The sequence below is a fragment of the Corvus hawaiiensis genome, chromosome 2, assembly GCF_020740725.1.
Source record: "Corvus hawaiiensis isolate bCorHaw1 chromosome 2, bCorHaw1.pri.cur, whole genome shotgun sequence".
NCBI lineage: Eukaryota > Metazoa > Chordata > Aves > Passeriformes > Corvidae > Corvus > Corvus hawaiiensis.
In genome coordinates, this window is record NC_063214.1 from 67,089,670 (window position 1) to 67,103,782 (window position 14,113).

Here is a 14,113-nt window from a genome sequence, read left to right on the forward strand (position 1 = left end):
AAATTAAAAGCAAAAAGAATGATGCTAAGAATACTATGACAGTACATTGTAGCATGATGCTTGGCACAGAAATGACTGCTGCTTTCATCTGAAGCAAGATATGATAAACTAACTAATTCTGACCACACACTTTTCATCAAGATTTGTATTAGCTTCTTCTGTTCAGAAATGTATGACTTCATCTTTCTTCCATGCCTTGTGTTGCCTTGGTTTGGCTTTTCTCCCTTACTTATTCCCTTCTTTTCTCTTGGGTCAGATAGAATATAGGTTCAGGTGCTGCTTTTATACTCGTGAAAATTGCTGGTAATGTTGGCTGTTTCTTTTCTCATTGAAAAATAAGTTATTCATAGCATTACAGATCTTATTTACACTTTAATGATGAAAAAAAAAATTTTGTAAGTAATTGAAAAAATGCGCCTACAACTTTTTAGAAGTGCTCTCTAGAAAATTCTTTCTATAACGAGAGTGTTTTGAAGAAGCCTTTAATATACAAAAACTGACAACCATTTGGATAAAAGTGATTAGCATGGATTTGAACTCCTACTTCTGTCATTTTTTTAAAGTGAGACTAGTGTGATTTGTATTATAATCAATTTGAAATGATCACACATCATTTCTCACCAATTTGCATGCCAATACTTTGATAGAATAACAAACTATATCTGACGTTTACAGAGACATACAAAGTAAAAGAGAATTAACAACTTCTACTCTGAAGACAGAAAGTACAGTTATGGAGCCCCAAAGAAAATGACAGACTGTGACATGCTAATTGGTAAATCTCTTTCTAGTTAAAAACAAGCAATGCTAAGAGATGGTTGGTAGTTTCCAGCTGACATTTCCATTTCATGCTTCATATTTTGTTTTCTGCTCCATCCATACATTGTTTCTCACCAAGCTATAATTTTTCAGTTGTGAGCCCTTGTAAGACAGAATACTCTGAGAAGCAGAATAGCATATTCCATGAATTAAAAATAAATGGAGAATTTTCTAGAGCTCATGTTTGTCAGAAGGATTGACTGACTGACTTTTGGAGAAAAGTTATGTGCTTCATTTTTGTACCAATGAACAACATGAAGTAGCTTAAGAATTTACTTGCTCCTGCACTGGGAATGGAGGACCTACAGATTCTTTCCACTGCATTTGAATTGTGATCTTGTAAGTCACAATTGCAGGTAAGGCAGCCATTACTGCCTCTCCATGGATCTGGTTTCCACTTGCACACTTGGAAAATGTATGCTTTACATGTGGCAGTCAAATTGTCAGCTCTAATTCAACAATGACAACCAGAAAAGGACAAAGAGAGTAGAAGGAATATGAAGAATATGCAAACGCATATATAAAGCTGCATCTCAAAAATACAGTGTGTTTGGCTGTTGTTTTTCAAGCTGCGAGTCCTCATTCATGGAGGTAAATAAAGTTGATTTACAGGTATTTAAATTCTTTCCTTTTTTGAAAGATTTCTAAACCATTTTCAAGACAATAGAACCCTTTACTTTGTAGTGGATTTGATATTGATTTTTTTACAATGAAAAATAAGGAAGTTTTCCTAATATCTTTATTTTTTGTAATTTCAGGAAGAGAAATTCATGAAATAGTTTTAATGTATTCTATCGATTTAAACAAAAAAGCATTAAAAGTATAGAATCAAAACTGTGCTACTGATAATAGAAAAAAAATTAATGGTATATTATTGATGGCTGAAAAGATAAAAAATCTTATTTAAAATGTATATAGATATAGTAAGAGAAGTTAAAATTTATGAGAACTTGAATATTTTTCTGGATTTCATTCATGAATGTCAAACAATATACATATGCAGAGATAATCTAAAATGGCTTTAATTATTAAAAGTATGTACTTGTTTTCACACCTTACCATTCATGTATCTTAAAATCTGTGTATTCCCAATGCCTTTGACCCTGTAACAGGGTGTCTTTCACTTCTAACATGAAGGTAATTCCAATGCCAAGTGTGACCACTGTAAAAGAACAATGCTAACTGCTTCTGCTTCTATGTAATTACATTATATTCTTTCCCTTCCCTTCCCTTCCCTTCCCCTCCCTTCCCTTCCCCTCCCTTCCCCTCCCTTCCCTTCCCTTCCCTTCCCTTCCCTTCCCTTCCCTTCCCTTCCCTTCCCTTCCCTTCCCTTCCTTTCCCTTCCCTTCCCTTCCCTTCCCTTCCCTTCCCTTCCCTTCCCTTCCCTTCCCTTCCCTTCCCTTCCCTTCCCTTCCCTTCCCTTCCCTTCCCTTCCCTTCCCTTCCCTTCCCTTCCCTTCCCTTCCCTTCCCTTCCCTTCCCTTCCCTTCCCTTCCCTTCCCTTCCCTTCCCTTCCCTTCCCTTCCCTTCCCTTCCCTTCCCTTCCCTTCCCTTCCTTTCCCTTCCCTTCCTCCCCAGATGACAATTTCTCCCTTGGCTTTCTCTTCAGCAAGTCTGAGTGTAGGTGTTTAAAAATTTGGGAGAGCTTGTTAGCAGCAGTACTACTCATCGGAGTAAGAAACAGAAATAATCCATCAAATTTTCTTTTGGGCTGCGCACACATTCGTGTTGTCCCTCAAAAACTGCAGGGCAATAAGGAGACAGGAAAGGTATCAAAGAATGATTAAGGGGCACTAAGCATGTGTACCATTACAACGATTTATTTCCAAAAAAGTTGTCCATGAAAGCCATAAGGAAGCCTACAAACTATGGCCCAGCAATTTCATAAGATTATTTTTTTTTCATCCACATCTCCCTCTAATGTATGTGATATTGTTTTGTTACTAATATTATATTAATGTTTAATTTGAAATGGAAATACTGAGAAAATCATCCCTGAAGCAGTGGAAAGGAAAAAAAAATGTCTATAGAAAATTGCAGAATGATATTTTACCAAATTAAGGATTATGAGAGCAAAGGTTAAGAAGCTACCCTTAACTGATGGGTAAATACTTAAGATCATTTAATTGCTTCAAATGTCTACAAGAAATTCTTCTTAATGGGATGTATTTGCATTACAGAGATAAACTGGAAATATTGTTAAAGAAAATTAAGTACACTTTGACATGATGTCTGGAGAATCACTACAATAATTTGCAGGATACACCCTGTAAAAAAGTGGTAATTATTTAAATATTTATCTATGAAGAATTAAAGGCATAGACCTAAGAAAATATAATTTTAGAAGTGAAATATTATAAAGGACAGTTGAATAAGAGGAACACCATAAAGTGTACATGAAATGTACAGCAAGACTTTTATGGATATAAAAATTCTTCAGTGCTTTATGTCTTTGAAAGACTTAAAAAATTATGTATTTTAGTTTCTTAAATGCTCTATTGAGAAAAATTTCAGAACAAAAGTCCATCCATGTTATTGGTTATGATCCTTCATCTGGCTTCATCTCATCAGCAATAAAATCTAATACCCTGAAGGAAATAACACATCACAAATACGAAGCTGTCCATCTCTGCAATATTAATCTGTAGCTCTCAAAATCTTTACATCTAAAATTAAATGTTTACATTTAAAATTTCTCAGCCTTTAGTTGTTTTAAGGGTGAAGCAAAGCATTCTTCTTTCATTTTCTTTGACAAGGCAGCTCTTACTATATTTAGTACGTCTACTTTGACCTTGCAGACCCAGAGGTAGTTTGATGATTGTTTATGAAACACTGCAATAGTTAATCAATTGATCCATTGTTAATTTAACTGTTTTATGTAAACAAACCAGACTCTTTCCTATATGCTTTATCCCAATAGTTTCTCAGGCATTTGAAATTTATGTTGTTGAGAGGGAAGTATTTCTAGACATGACTCCGCTTCTCCTCAGTCAAACTTGTACTTGTCAGTCTGTTTGTTATTTCAATGAGACTTTGGTCGTCTTTTGTGGGGACAAAGCAAAACCAAAAATCCTTAAACAAGAAATAAAAATAGTCAACCCTCCTCCCCCAAACAATGCCCATCTTTTTTCCAGATGTGTAATATGACTTATTTTTCCTTTAATATCAAAGAATCTTTATGGACAGACAGGAATCTTTCATTTGATTTTGCCTAATTGTGTAAAGTTTACTTGTGCACTTTAAGAAAACGACCTTGGCAAATTAAGTATGTTCTCCATTTGGGTATTTTATGATACTTTTCCAAAGACTCAAGAAATTAAGTTTGGATAGCATCATAATCCTCCATAATATTAAATTTTAGGCAATTTTGTTTCTTCTCTTTAAAATTCTTTTATCATTATGTACATCTCATCTTTCTACTTTCAAGGCCTCTTATTTATACAGAAGAATTGGTTGTATCATAATAAGAGCTTATACATTTTGTCTTATTCATTTTTTTTTTTTTTTTTTGCTAAATATATATCTCTGTCTTTGCTGGTTTCAACTTCCATTTTATTATTACATTTTACCAGACAGCTTTTCACTGCTGTGTGTGGGTCTGGCCAGTTTAGAACTTTTATAATAGCAGTATTTATAGAAATGAATGCATGAATACATGTACCTATTCTGGAGTAGTAAGTTCCTTATTATATTCTGGACAAAAAAGCAAAAAAAAAAAAAAAAAAAAAAAAAAAAATTAATAGAGAGCTTTACTTACAAAGCGTAATTTTGAGGTAAATTTCATCAATGATGAAATAAATTTAATTACCTACATACAGATCTGTCAATAAAAAGTATAAAATAGTTTAAAACAACTATTTCAATGGCAAAAATTTTAACTCTTATTATTTATTATTATTATTTTATTTGCATCTATCAATGATAAAATAATAATGCTTAAATTCATGCCATTCTGATCTTTATTTGAAAAACATCACGTGGTGATTTGTTCATGTACACAGAATAAGAGGATCCTTAACAGTTGTTGGGCAGGCAGATAAGTTTATTTACAGAGAACTAAATAATTTATAAAGAAAGAGTTAATAAAAGCTATGAGAGCAAATGGAAAAAAATTACTTATATGGAAGAACATTCAATGTCCAGGGACTGTGAATCTGGTAAAAAACCTAAAGGTAGTAGAAAAAGCAACCATATACTCCTTTCTGTTCAAAGCTTTTAGCATACATTAAAAAAATAAAATTGAAAATTAAATCTTGTGGAAAATAAGACTGCAGAAAATATTTTGCTCATTCAACAGGCCAAAGTATTTTATTTTTATCAAATAAAATAGGCATAAAACTGAATTTGAATCTGAATCTCTGCATGCTGTACAAGTCCCTCTCCAACATTACAGAAAAAAACCCCAACATACGAGCAATGGAACTGGTAAAGACCTCATAACATAAAAATTAGCAAATAAAACATAAAAAAGTAACCAATACTACAACTTAATATTCTTTTAGAGAGAATATAATCATTGTAAAAGTGTATATTTTTATTTATTTTTCATTTTATTTTGTGTCCATAAATTGTAGTCAAGTACTCTAAGCCACTGCATACATGAAGAAAGAACAAGAAAACGCAATTGCTTAGGCTGAGTGATCCAAATGTATCTAAAAACCCCAGGGGAAATAATTATTAAATAGTCACAGTATCTCTTGAAATTACTCAAAGTTTCTTTTTGGAGAAATTGTACATCCCATACAATGAGCCAGAAGGTGGTCATGAGGTGAGGGTTATAGAATTTTGGTACCTGAGTACATGTAGGTCAGTTGTAGAATTATCTGAAGATGTGTCTGCTCAGATGATTGTGGCCCAAATATTCATTCTGCTTTGCATACAGGTTGCAGATTCCACATTACAATAGAAACTGAGAAAAAAAGCATTATTAGCCTGAGGACTAGAACAGCTACTAGCTGCTAAGTCTTCTAACTTTCTTTACTAATGGAATTCTGAGTCATTTGGTAACAAAAAGGTAAGTCTGTCGTTTTCCTAGGGCTCCTCAGAAGCCTGATGACATGCCCAAATGCATTCTGAGGCTACCAAAGAAATTAAGAGATCATCCTGATTAGGTGATAAGGATCCATCTAAATGCAATTAAACCATTGACATTTATATGTTGCATTGACAATGCACTGTTATACATGTAGTTGCAAAATCAGGAAATTCGAATAAAAAACATCAGTGAATTTGCTGGCTTTCTTTTCTTTTCTTTTCTTTTCTTTTCTTTTCTTTTTCTTTTCTTTTCTTTTCTTTTCTTTTCTTTTCTTTTCTTTTTTTCTTTTCTTTTCTTTTCTTTTCTTTTCTTTTTTTCTTTTCTTTTCTTTTCTTTTCTTTTCTTTTTTTCTTTTCTTTTCTTCGCTGGAAAAGCCTTAAAACTTTTAAACCATGTATTTTCTGTGAGTTGGATGGCTGTATTTATAAGCATATAAAACAAAAGATTGTTCAGAAATAAATTGTGTGATGACCTCCTCAGCTCAGTGATAGTTCTCAACACCACCCCTGTTCTGGATTTTCTATGTGTTTAATTGCAATTTAACCTCATTTAGATAGCAAGAGTCCTGACAATCACAAAATACAGAAGTTCAGTCAATACACAAATATGAAGGGATATAAAATATCACCACAGAACAAGAATAATACACATTTAAACAGAGGAGTATAAGCAAACAACATCTCTTTTGCTTGCCATATGAAGTGGCTGTATATGCCAGTACCAATCCAGAAAATTCACAGCACTATTTTCACAGTCTAGTTTGTCCCAAAAACTGAATCCCACCTCTCAGGAGGCTCAGTGCTCATGCAGCCACATGGCTCCTGAGTCATGGCCAGCATATGCCCTGCCAGACTGGATCGTGAGCACTGCAAACGCATGTCAAGCTGCACCTGCCCAGGCAGACCCAAGTGTTCGCCTTCTCAATACTCATGTCTGTTCCATTCTCACTGTGTCTGTGGTGTGAGAAGCTGCCACTGAAACTTCAGACAAATCATATTGAGGGCTGTGGAAGCTGAAAATAGAGTTTGATATGAGGCACTAAGTGAAAAATTTCACTTACTGTATAATTTTGAAATATTTTTAAAAATATACAAGCAAATTATCTAAAGCTACTTCAAACAGAAAAAATTAGCATTGGACAATTTCCGCATACTGGCAAAATATCTCAAAAGATAGAAATTGCAGTAGTTGAAAATATCTCCATATACATACATATTTCTGAATATTTGTACCACAGTAAACAAAAGTGTTTCTTCTTACCATATGAATTTTTTTGTTTCCTTGTTTTAGTACATATTTTTTCATTTCTGCGTGGTTAGGGTTAAGGTTTCTGTGAATTTCTTTGTACTTACATCAGCAGGTATACTGTTAGATTAAAAATGTTCCATAAACACTTTCTCATCTTTGTATTAAGACTAAAGTCTGAGAAATTTTTTCTCAAGTATTTCTTAAAGATAAAATTCTTTGAAAGCATTTTCAGTGGCCCACAGAATTAATCAGTAAGCAAAACTCAGAATCTTTTGTGTATAAAATAAAGTCTTGTACATTTTTTTTTTTCTGGATCCATTAGTTTCCAAGGAAACTACACTAGCTGTGGCACATCTTATAACTAAATTAAAAATTAAAAAGGTTCAGTTAGCATGATTTGAATTGGAATTAAACAATATTCTTATTGCTTTCAAAAGAAAATATTTCACAGGTTCACGGAAACTTAGACAACAGACAATCCACCATGAGGGGATCTTTTGCTGTTAATATTTTCTAAAAAGTAGTCTTATGCTGTGGTGTCTTTTTTTTACCATTTACAACAATAAATATGAAGATAATTAGGAAGTAGGGGCAAAAAAATACAAAAAAAGGATTAGAAGGACTGCTTGAAAATTTATTGTAAAAAAACCTGTTTGCACCACTTATTGTACTCCTCTAAAACCTAAAACTGGTTGAGAGGGATTTGAGTGACAGTCATCCCACACCTGGTGGAATTCTTTACAAGAAATCCACATAATTTCTGGTAGATATATACACATCTGCCAAAAATCATAATTAATACTCAACTCCCAAACAGTTTAGAAGAAAGTTCCAGCCATAATAAGCTTTCAAAAGTGAGCTAGATAGACATAAAACGCCTAAACGAAAGTAGGAACTGATGAATAAATTCAGATGCATACTCTGTACTGCTTAGAAAAGCTTGCACTTGTCTGCTTGGAACTAAAGACCATATTTTTTTAACTCTTCTCTATGCAACATTTTGTTCTGTTAGATAAAACTACTTACAACAGAGGGGAGGATGTCATCTTGATCATCTTTATGACTGCCATCAAGATTTTCCCTTGTCGAAGGAGTAGAAGAAAAATTACCTATTGCTAAAGTTTTTCATTGAACAACTAAATTTGTGATGGATATTTAAGTTTTTGTCATGTTTGTCCTTTGAAACAAAGAGTATTTCTTTTGAATGTATCCCTGACTGAATCCTGAGTATCCATGTGTGTCATTCTCTAATGATTCCCTTATTCTTGTTATGAAGAAGACCCTTATGTTTCACATATTTCAATCATCTTGTTGGTATTTCCTGTTGTCAAGGGCTTGTGTCCTTTTAACACTTGTTTAATCTCTTAACTGGGTGAACTTTACATTTGTAAAGCAAACATTCCCAATTTATGTAAAAGAGGAAAGAAAACCATCCTCTCTATGGATATGGAGAAACTGGCCCAGCAATTTGCAGAGGATAGATCCTACTCCCCACCTGTATGGACCAGCATCTCAGCTACCAGAGAGCTATCCTCTTTCTCTTGCTTGAGAAAGAGGATATAGGAAGCACACACCATGAGGTGTCCTGTGCTTTTACCTGCAGGATCACAGAGAGGACCTTGGGAGGAGAGATGGGAAACCTACCTTGACCTAGAGGCACAAGGACTTGAACAGCAAAGGAAAACAATTGCAGATGGGTGTTCTTCCAGGAAAGTTGCTGCTCCAGTCTCCAGTGGTCAGTTTCCCAGACAGATTGGAAGGGCTGATTTTGCTCCTGATCCTATGGGAATGAATTTTAATCTGTTTCTACGAAAAAGAAGTGGAGAATCCTATGACCAGTACTAGAGGGCCCTGACTCAAGTGAGGTGGAAAAGAGGGACAACCAGGACTGTCAAGGCTTAAACCCAGCTGTTAACTAACCAGTACTCAGTTGTTCTCTCACTCCTCTTCTGTTCTTCCCCTGGTGGTGTAGAGAAGGATAATAGGAAAAAGGTAAGACTCATGGGTTCAGATAGGACATTTTAATAATTTAAATAAATTAAAATAATACTACAACAATATTTATCATTATTATTTATTATTATTACTACAACTAATAACAACAATAACAGTAACAGCAATAATAGGAGTCAGAGAGGAAAAAAACCTGAGAAAACCAAGTGATGCACAAAACAGTTGCTCACCACCAATACTCTGCCAGTCTCCAAGCAATTGGCAGCTGCCAGCCAACTCCCCACAGTTCAGAGACCCAACATGACATTCTGGTATGACCTGAACTTTGGCCAGTTCAGGTCAGCTTTTCTCGCCATGCTCCTCACCAAAGCTCTTTGTGGCTTTGCTCACTGGCAGAGTATGGGAACCGGAAAATTCCATGACTTAGGGTAAGCACAGTTTAGCAAAAACCAAAACATGGGTGTATTATCAACATTATTCTCATACTGAATCCAAAACTGTACACTACTGTACTGACTACTAAGAAGATTAACCCTATCTCAGCTTAAACATGGCCAGAAGAAAATGATATAAGTTTATAATTTTATTTCCTAACATGAAAACCCAAATAATTGGGATTACATTATTAGTGCTGGAGAAGAAATAGGAAAGTCCTTGAGTGTTAGTAGTGTTGTAGTCACCTGCAGACACAGGATAAAAACAAACAGGCAAACTAACAAGCATTAAGTTGTAGAGTATGGCTTTGACAGCTTTTTTGTCAACCTTAGTAAATGACTTTATCCTTCGGCTAGTAATCAAGAAACACTGCCAACTGCAACCTGTGAGACGTTGGAACCTGAAGATATAAAGCCACAATCAATGTAACTAAACAAAATTAAAGTGCACACAAATTTTTTACATAGCAGTTGATCAGACCAGAATCAGGTTCAAAGCACAATGGGTTTGTTTTAAACATTACTCATATTTAATTGCTTCAAATGATTTTAAGTGGCTCAATTTTTGTGATGTTTTTCACCTTTCCTTCAGGTTTGAGTGCATTTAATTTTGGCTAATGAAAATTCAAATACATGAATGGATTTGTTTAGCTAGGTCTAAATAAGACATAATAGCAGTCTGATCTATAATACAGTGAAATTTATGCTAAGATTCTCTTTTATTTTAGGACGATCTTGTTTAAAGCCTTGGTAATTCCAATAATAGTGTAGGCTAGCAAAAATTTCACGGGCATCATAGACTTCCAAACTCAACACAGGTGAAACCTTATTGTCAATACTGTTTGCACAAAATTATCAAACTTTTTATCCCCCCCCCCACCCTCCCTCAGGCACCTAATCTGCTAAATTTAAGCAAACATACTAGATGCTATGTTAAAACAAACGTGATTTTTTTTTTCTTTTTTTTCTTTTTTTTCTTTTCTGGAGACATTCAAAGGCACTTCCCTCTTCTGTGTGGTGGATAAACTTTATGAAGATTAAGTCTCTAAAATTTCAACATAAGACAGAGGCTAGATGCTTTAATTAAGTGTTCTAGGTGTCTCATAAATTGAGTTGCTTACTGGCTTGTGAAAAAGCCAGTAAGGAACTCAAATTTTACATTGATAGAGTCTGCATTTCATCTCTTAAAACAGAATTCATATGAAAATAGAGACAGTAGCATGAACAACTGCTAATTAAAAATACTTTAAATGTTAAAAAAAAAGAAGAAATTAAGAAAAATTATCAAAGCTTATGCCTTATTGTGATACAGAAAAATTGGAACAGTTATACTGCAGATTGATTTAGTCAAGCTATTAGTCTTCAAAAACTAATTCTAAAAAAAAAGAAAACAATCACTATAATTACAGTCACAACTAAATGTCTTAGAAAGTGTAATGTTTTGATGTTTAATGCGAAATATTTTAATATATTAATGAGGTGAGCTTTAGAAACACTTTACTCAAACTGTTACCTGTCCTGTCCTTCACAATATCATCAGAATAGCACCAATCTCTCACTTGACTCCTGATTTTCTTTCACAGTAATAAAATGTCGATATTTTTGAATAGTTAGCAATGTCAAGTGCCTTGCTAATGTCTGATTGCCTGTAACTATTTATAGTTCAAGCTATAATACATCTACACTTATTACTGAGTGCAGAAAGAGTTGCAAAAGCTCTAATATTTTTACAGACAGCAGGCTCATTATTGAAATTTTATCCAGTCATGTACCCTTTTGTTTTGACTAAATTAAAATTCAAGTTTGGTAAATAAATGCAGTTTGAAATTCAACTATATAAAACTAAGTTTTGTCTCTATTGCTATCTATATCTCTATCTCTAAGAATATCAATATCCATGTTAAGATCTTTTTCAATTTTCATAACATCTATAGTCTGCTGAGGTAACCTTGTGCTCACTCAGACATGATTGAGAACACTATTTCTTTTTTTTCCCCCCAACATGTATTTTGGAAAGTGCTTATTTGCTAATTATTTGCAGTCTTAAGGTATTTTTTTTTTGCCTTTGATGAACTTGAATTTGAAAATGTTAGAAGTATCAAAGAGTAGTTGGCAATTTTGAACTCAAAATTTAGGAGTGAAGCTCTTGAAGAGGGATTTCCAAGGTCAACTTTTGTTCCTAGTTTCACACAGTGCATTTTCTGAAAGAAGGGAAAGACAGGACAACGTTGTCAGTCATTGGATGTGTTGGAGTCAGCATCCCTTGAGGTGTTTAAGAAATTACTGGACATCTGGATATGGCACTTACTGTTATGGTCTAGTTGACAAGGTGGAGGTTGATCAAAGGTTGGACTTGATTATCTTGCAGGTCTTTTCCAACCTAAAAGATTCTGTGAAATCTGTCAATAGATGTAAACTTTGGGATTTCTAACAACTAGTGCTCTGACCAGAGCTCCATCTCCTGCATGGCTTTTAGCATCTGTCTCAGGACTACACATCCAGTCTCCTGAATCTATGACTTTGAATTTTGTAGTAAGTTGAATGCTTCATAGTTATAACACTCTTAGATGTGGAATGAAGTTTCAGAAACAAATATTGACCTATGAACCTGCTGGAGCCAAGACAGACTGCAGTAAAGCATTCAGGATTTGTGGATACTGGTAAGAAAGAAGATCTTAATGCTGTAAGGGAGGGTAGCCTTGGTTGTGATTCTTGCTTCTTTGCATTCTATCTCATTTTATTCAGTGGTTACTTAACAGCCTATGAACACAGGAAGCTCCTCCCTGCTGAATGCCCTAGGATGGGATTTTATGTATAAACAACACATAGCACTTTAGTTTTTTAGCTCAACTCTGATCTAGATGCTTCCACAGTGATAAAGGTGACAATGTCCATCACCATGAATGCTAAGCATGCTAACCATTTTATCCTCATTCCAATTATTTAGATAAAGGCATTTTATTAGTTTAAAAAACAAGTAAATGGATTCCATAAGTGACAGAATTTTACAAGTTGACTCAATTTTCTCTGAAAACTTTTTTCAAAGTAAGAATATGGTCACCATAAATATATTGCAAGCCACTAACAAACAACCTCCCAAGATAAAATGAAAATACGTTTGCATTTCCTGTGATACAGCTGTGTACACAGAAGTCTCCTACTTTTCTCTTTGAGGGGTCCAAAAATGTGATTTCACTATTAGAAAGATTATGTGATTTTAATATTAAAAAGCAAATTTATGTTACAACTTTCTTCTACAATAATTTAAAAGTCTGCAAACACTGAGTCCTATGCTGCTAAAAATTAATCACCCCTGAAAGTATTTGAGTGATGTATAATTGGAGACGCATATAAAATTAGAATATATATATATGTTATATATATATATGTATTTAAACTGCAATAACTTTTGTGTACCCAGTTACCCTATAAAATGCATATAACTTCTCCTGAGTCTTGTTAAGAGATAAATAGCATCTTTCGTCTTGCCTTATCAGGAAATTCAAGCTTAGTTTAATTTTGACAACACTGTTATTTTATAAGTATCGTATAATATACACTCTCGCCCATAATATTTGCTGTTAATTAATAGAGCTAATACGTGTGAATCAAAGAGATAATATACCCTTCAGTAAGAAAGAAGTCCATTGGTTTTAATTAATGTTTTACAGGACAGAGACGTGATTCTGGCCATGAGGAAGAGCAATAATATCAATTGAAAGCAATAGAAAGAGAAAATCAGAGAGGAAAAAACCAGCCAAACACTTAAGTGGCCCACTGATCAACTGTGGGAAGCTGAGGCTGTATGCTAATAGTTCCCTTAGCTGGTTGCTATTTCTAAACTTGTGGTAAAGTAATAAAATAATTTTTGCCATTGACAGAGAGGGATATTAAGTTGCCTTTTTTAGCCTCTCTTTTGCAGTTCTATCCCTATTCTGTTCACATAGACTTATCTCATATTTTTCATGTGCAATGGGATAAATCTGATTAATATAATATTCCTATTCACAAAACAGAATTATACTCTTTGTTAACCCTGTAGTTTCAAAGAATTAATTAACTCCTAACTGATAAAGTAACAAAATGTACCACTGAAAGCTATTAGAAACAAGAAATCCAATATAAGCCAGATTTCTGGTGGCTTACCTGGAGCAGCAAGGAATCTTTAAACTCAGTAATGCCACATATGTTAACAGTGTTCAGGTGAAGTAGTTTTCTTGGTCTCTAGACATCAGTGTAATCATATTCTAGAATCTTTCATGCTCTTTTTTCCATAATATGTGAACATCTTCTATATTAGCAAAAATATTTGTGGAACATTTGATTTTGTTATAGAAGATAAAGGGAGAGAGCATGATTTCTATTACAGTGCCGTTAAATGACAAACTGTTTTCTGGAAGCAGCTATTTTCTGCCTGGCTTTGCTGCAGAGTGATAGGTACCTTAAAATGCAAATCAATCCATCTGCCTTAGAGGTTTATTTTAGGATGGACTGAGTCACAACTCACAATGTCTAAATCTCTTCATATATAGATGTAGATCATTGAAATAATTTGATGGTTGTCAGAAACAAACACGTTTCAGACAGCTAAACTGAGACCAAATAATTTTGTTTAATAAGTACAA

At 34.0% G+C, this 14,113-nt stretch overlaps 1 long non-coding RNA gene across 1 annotated transcript; it reads right to left on the bottom strand.

Annotated features, from left to right (window-relative positions):
- Positions 1-6,191: 6,191 nt before the first annotated feature.
- LOC125322245 lies at positions 6,192-13,905 on the bottom strand. Its single transcript, XR_007201900.1, has 3 exons — positions 13,635-13,905; positions 8,746-9,061; positions 6,192-6,865 (listed from the first exon to the last, which is right to left on the bottom strand). It is a non-coding gene; the product is annotated as an uncharacterized LOC125322245 (long non-coding RNA).
- Positions 13,906-14,113: the final 208 nt, after the last annotated feature.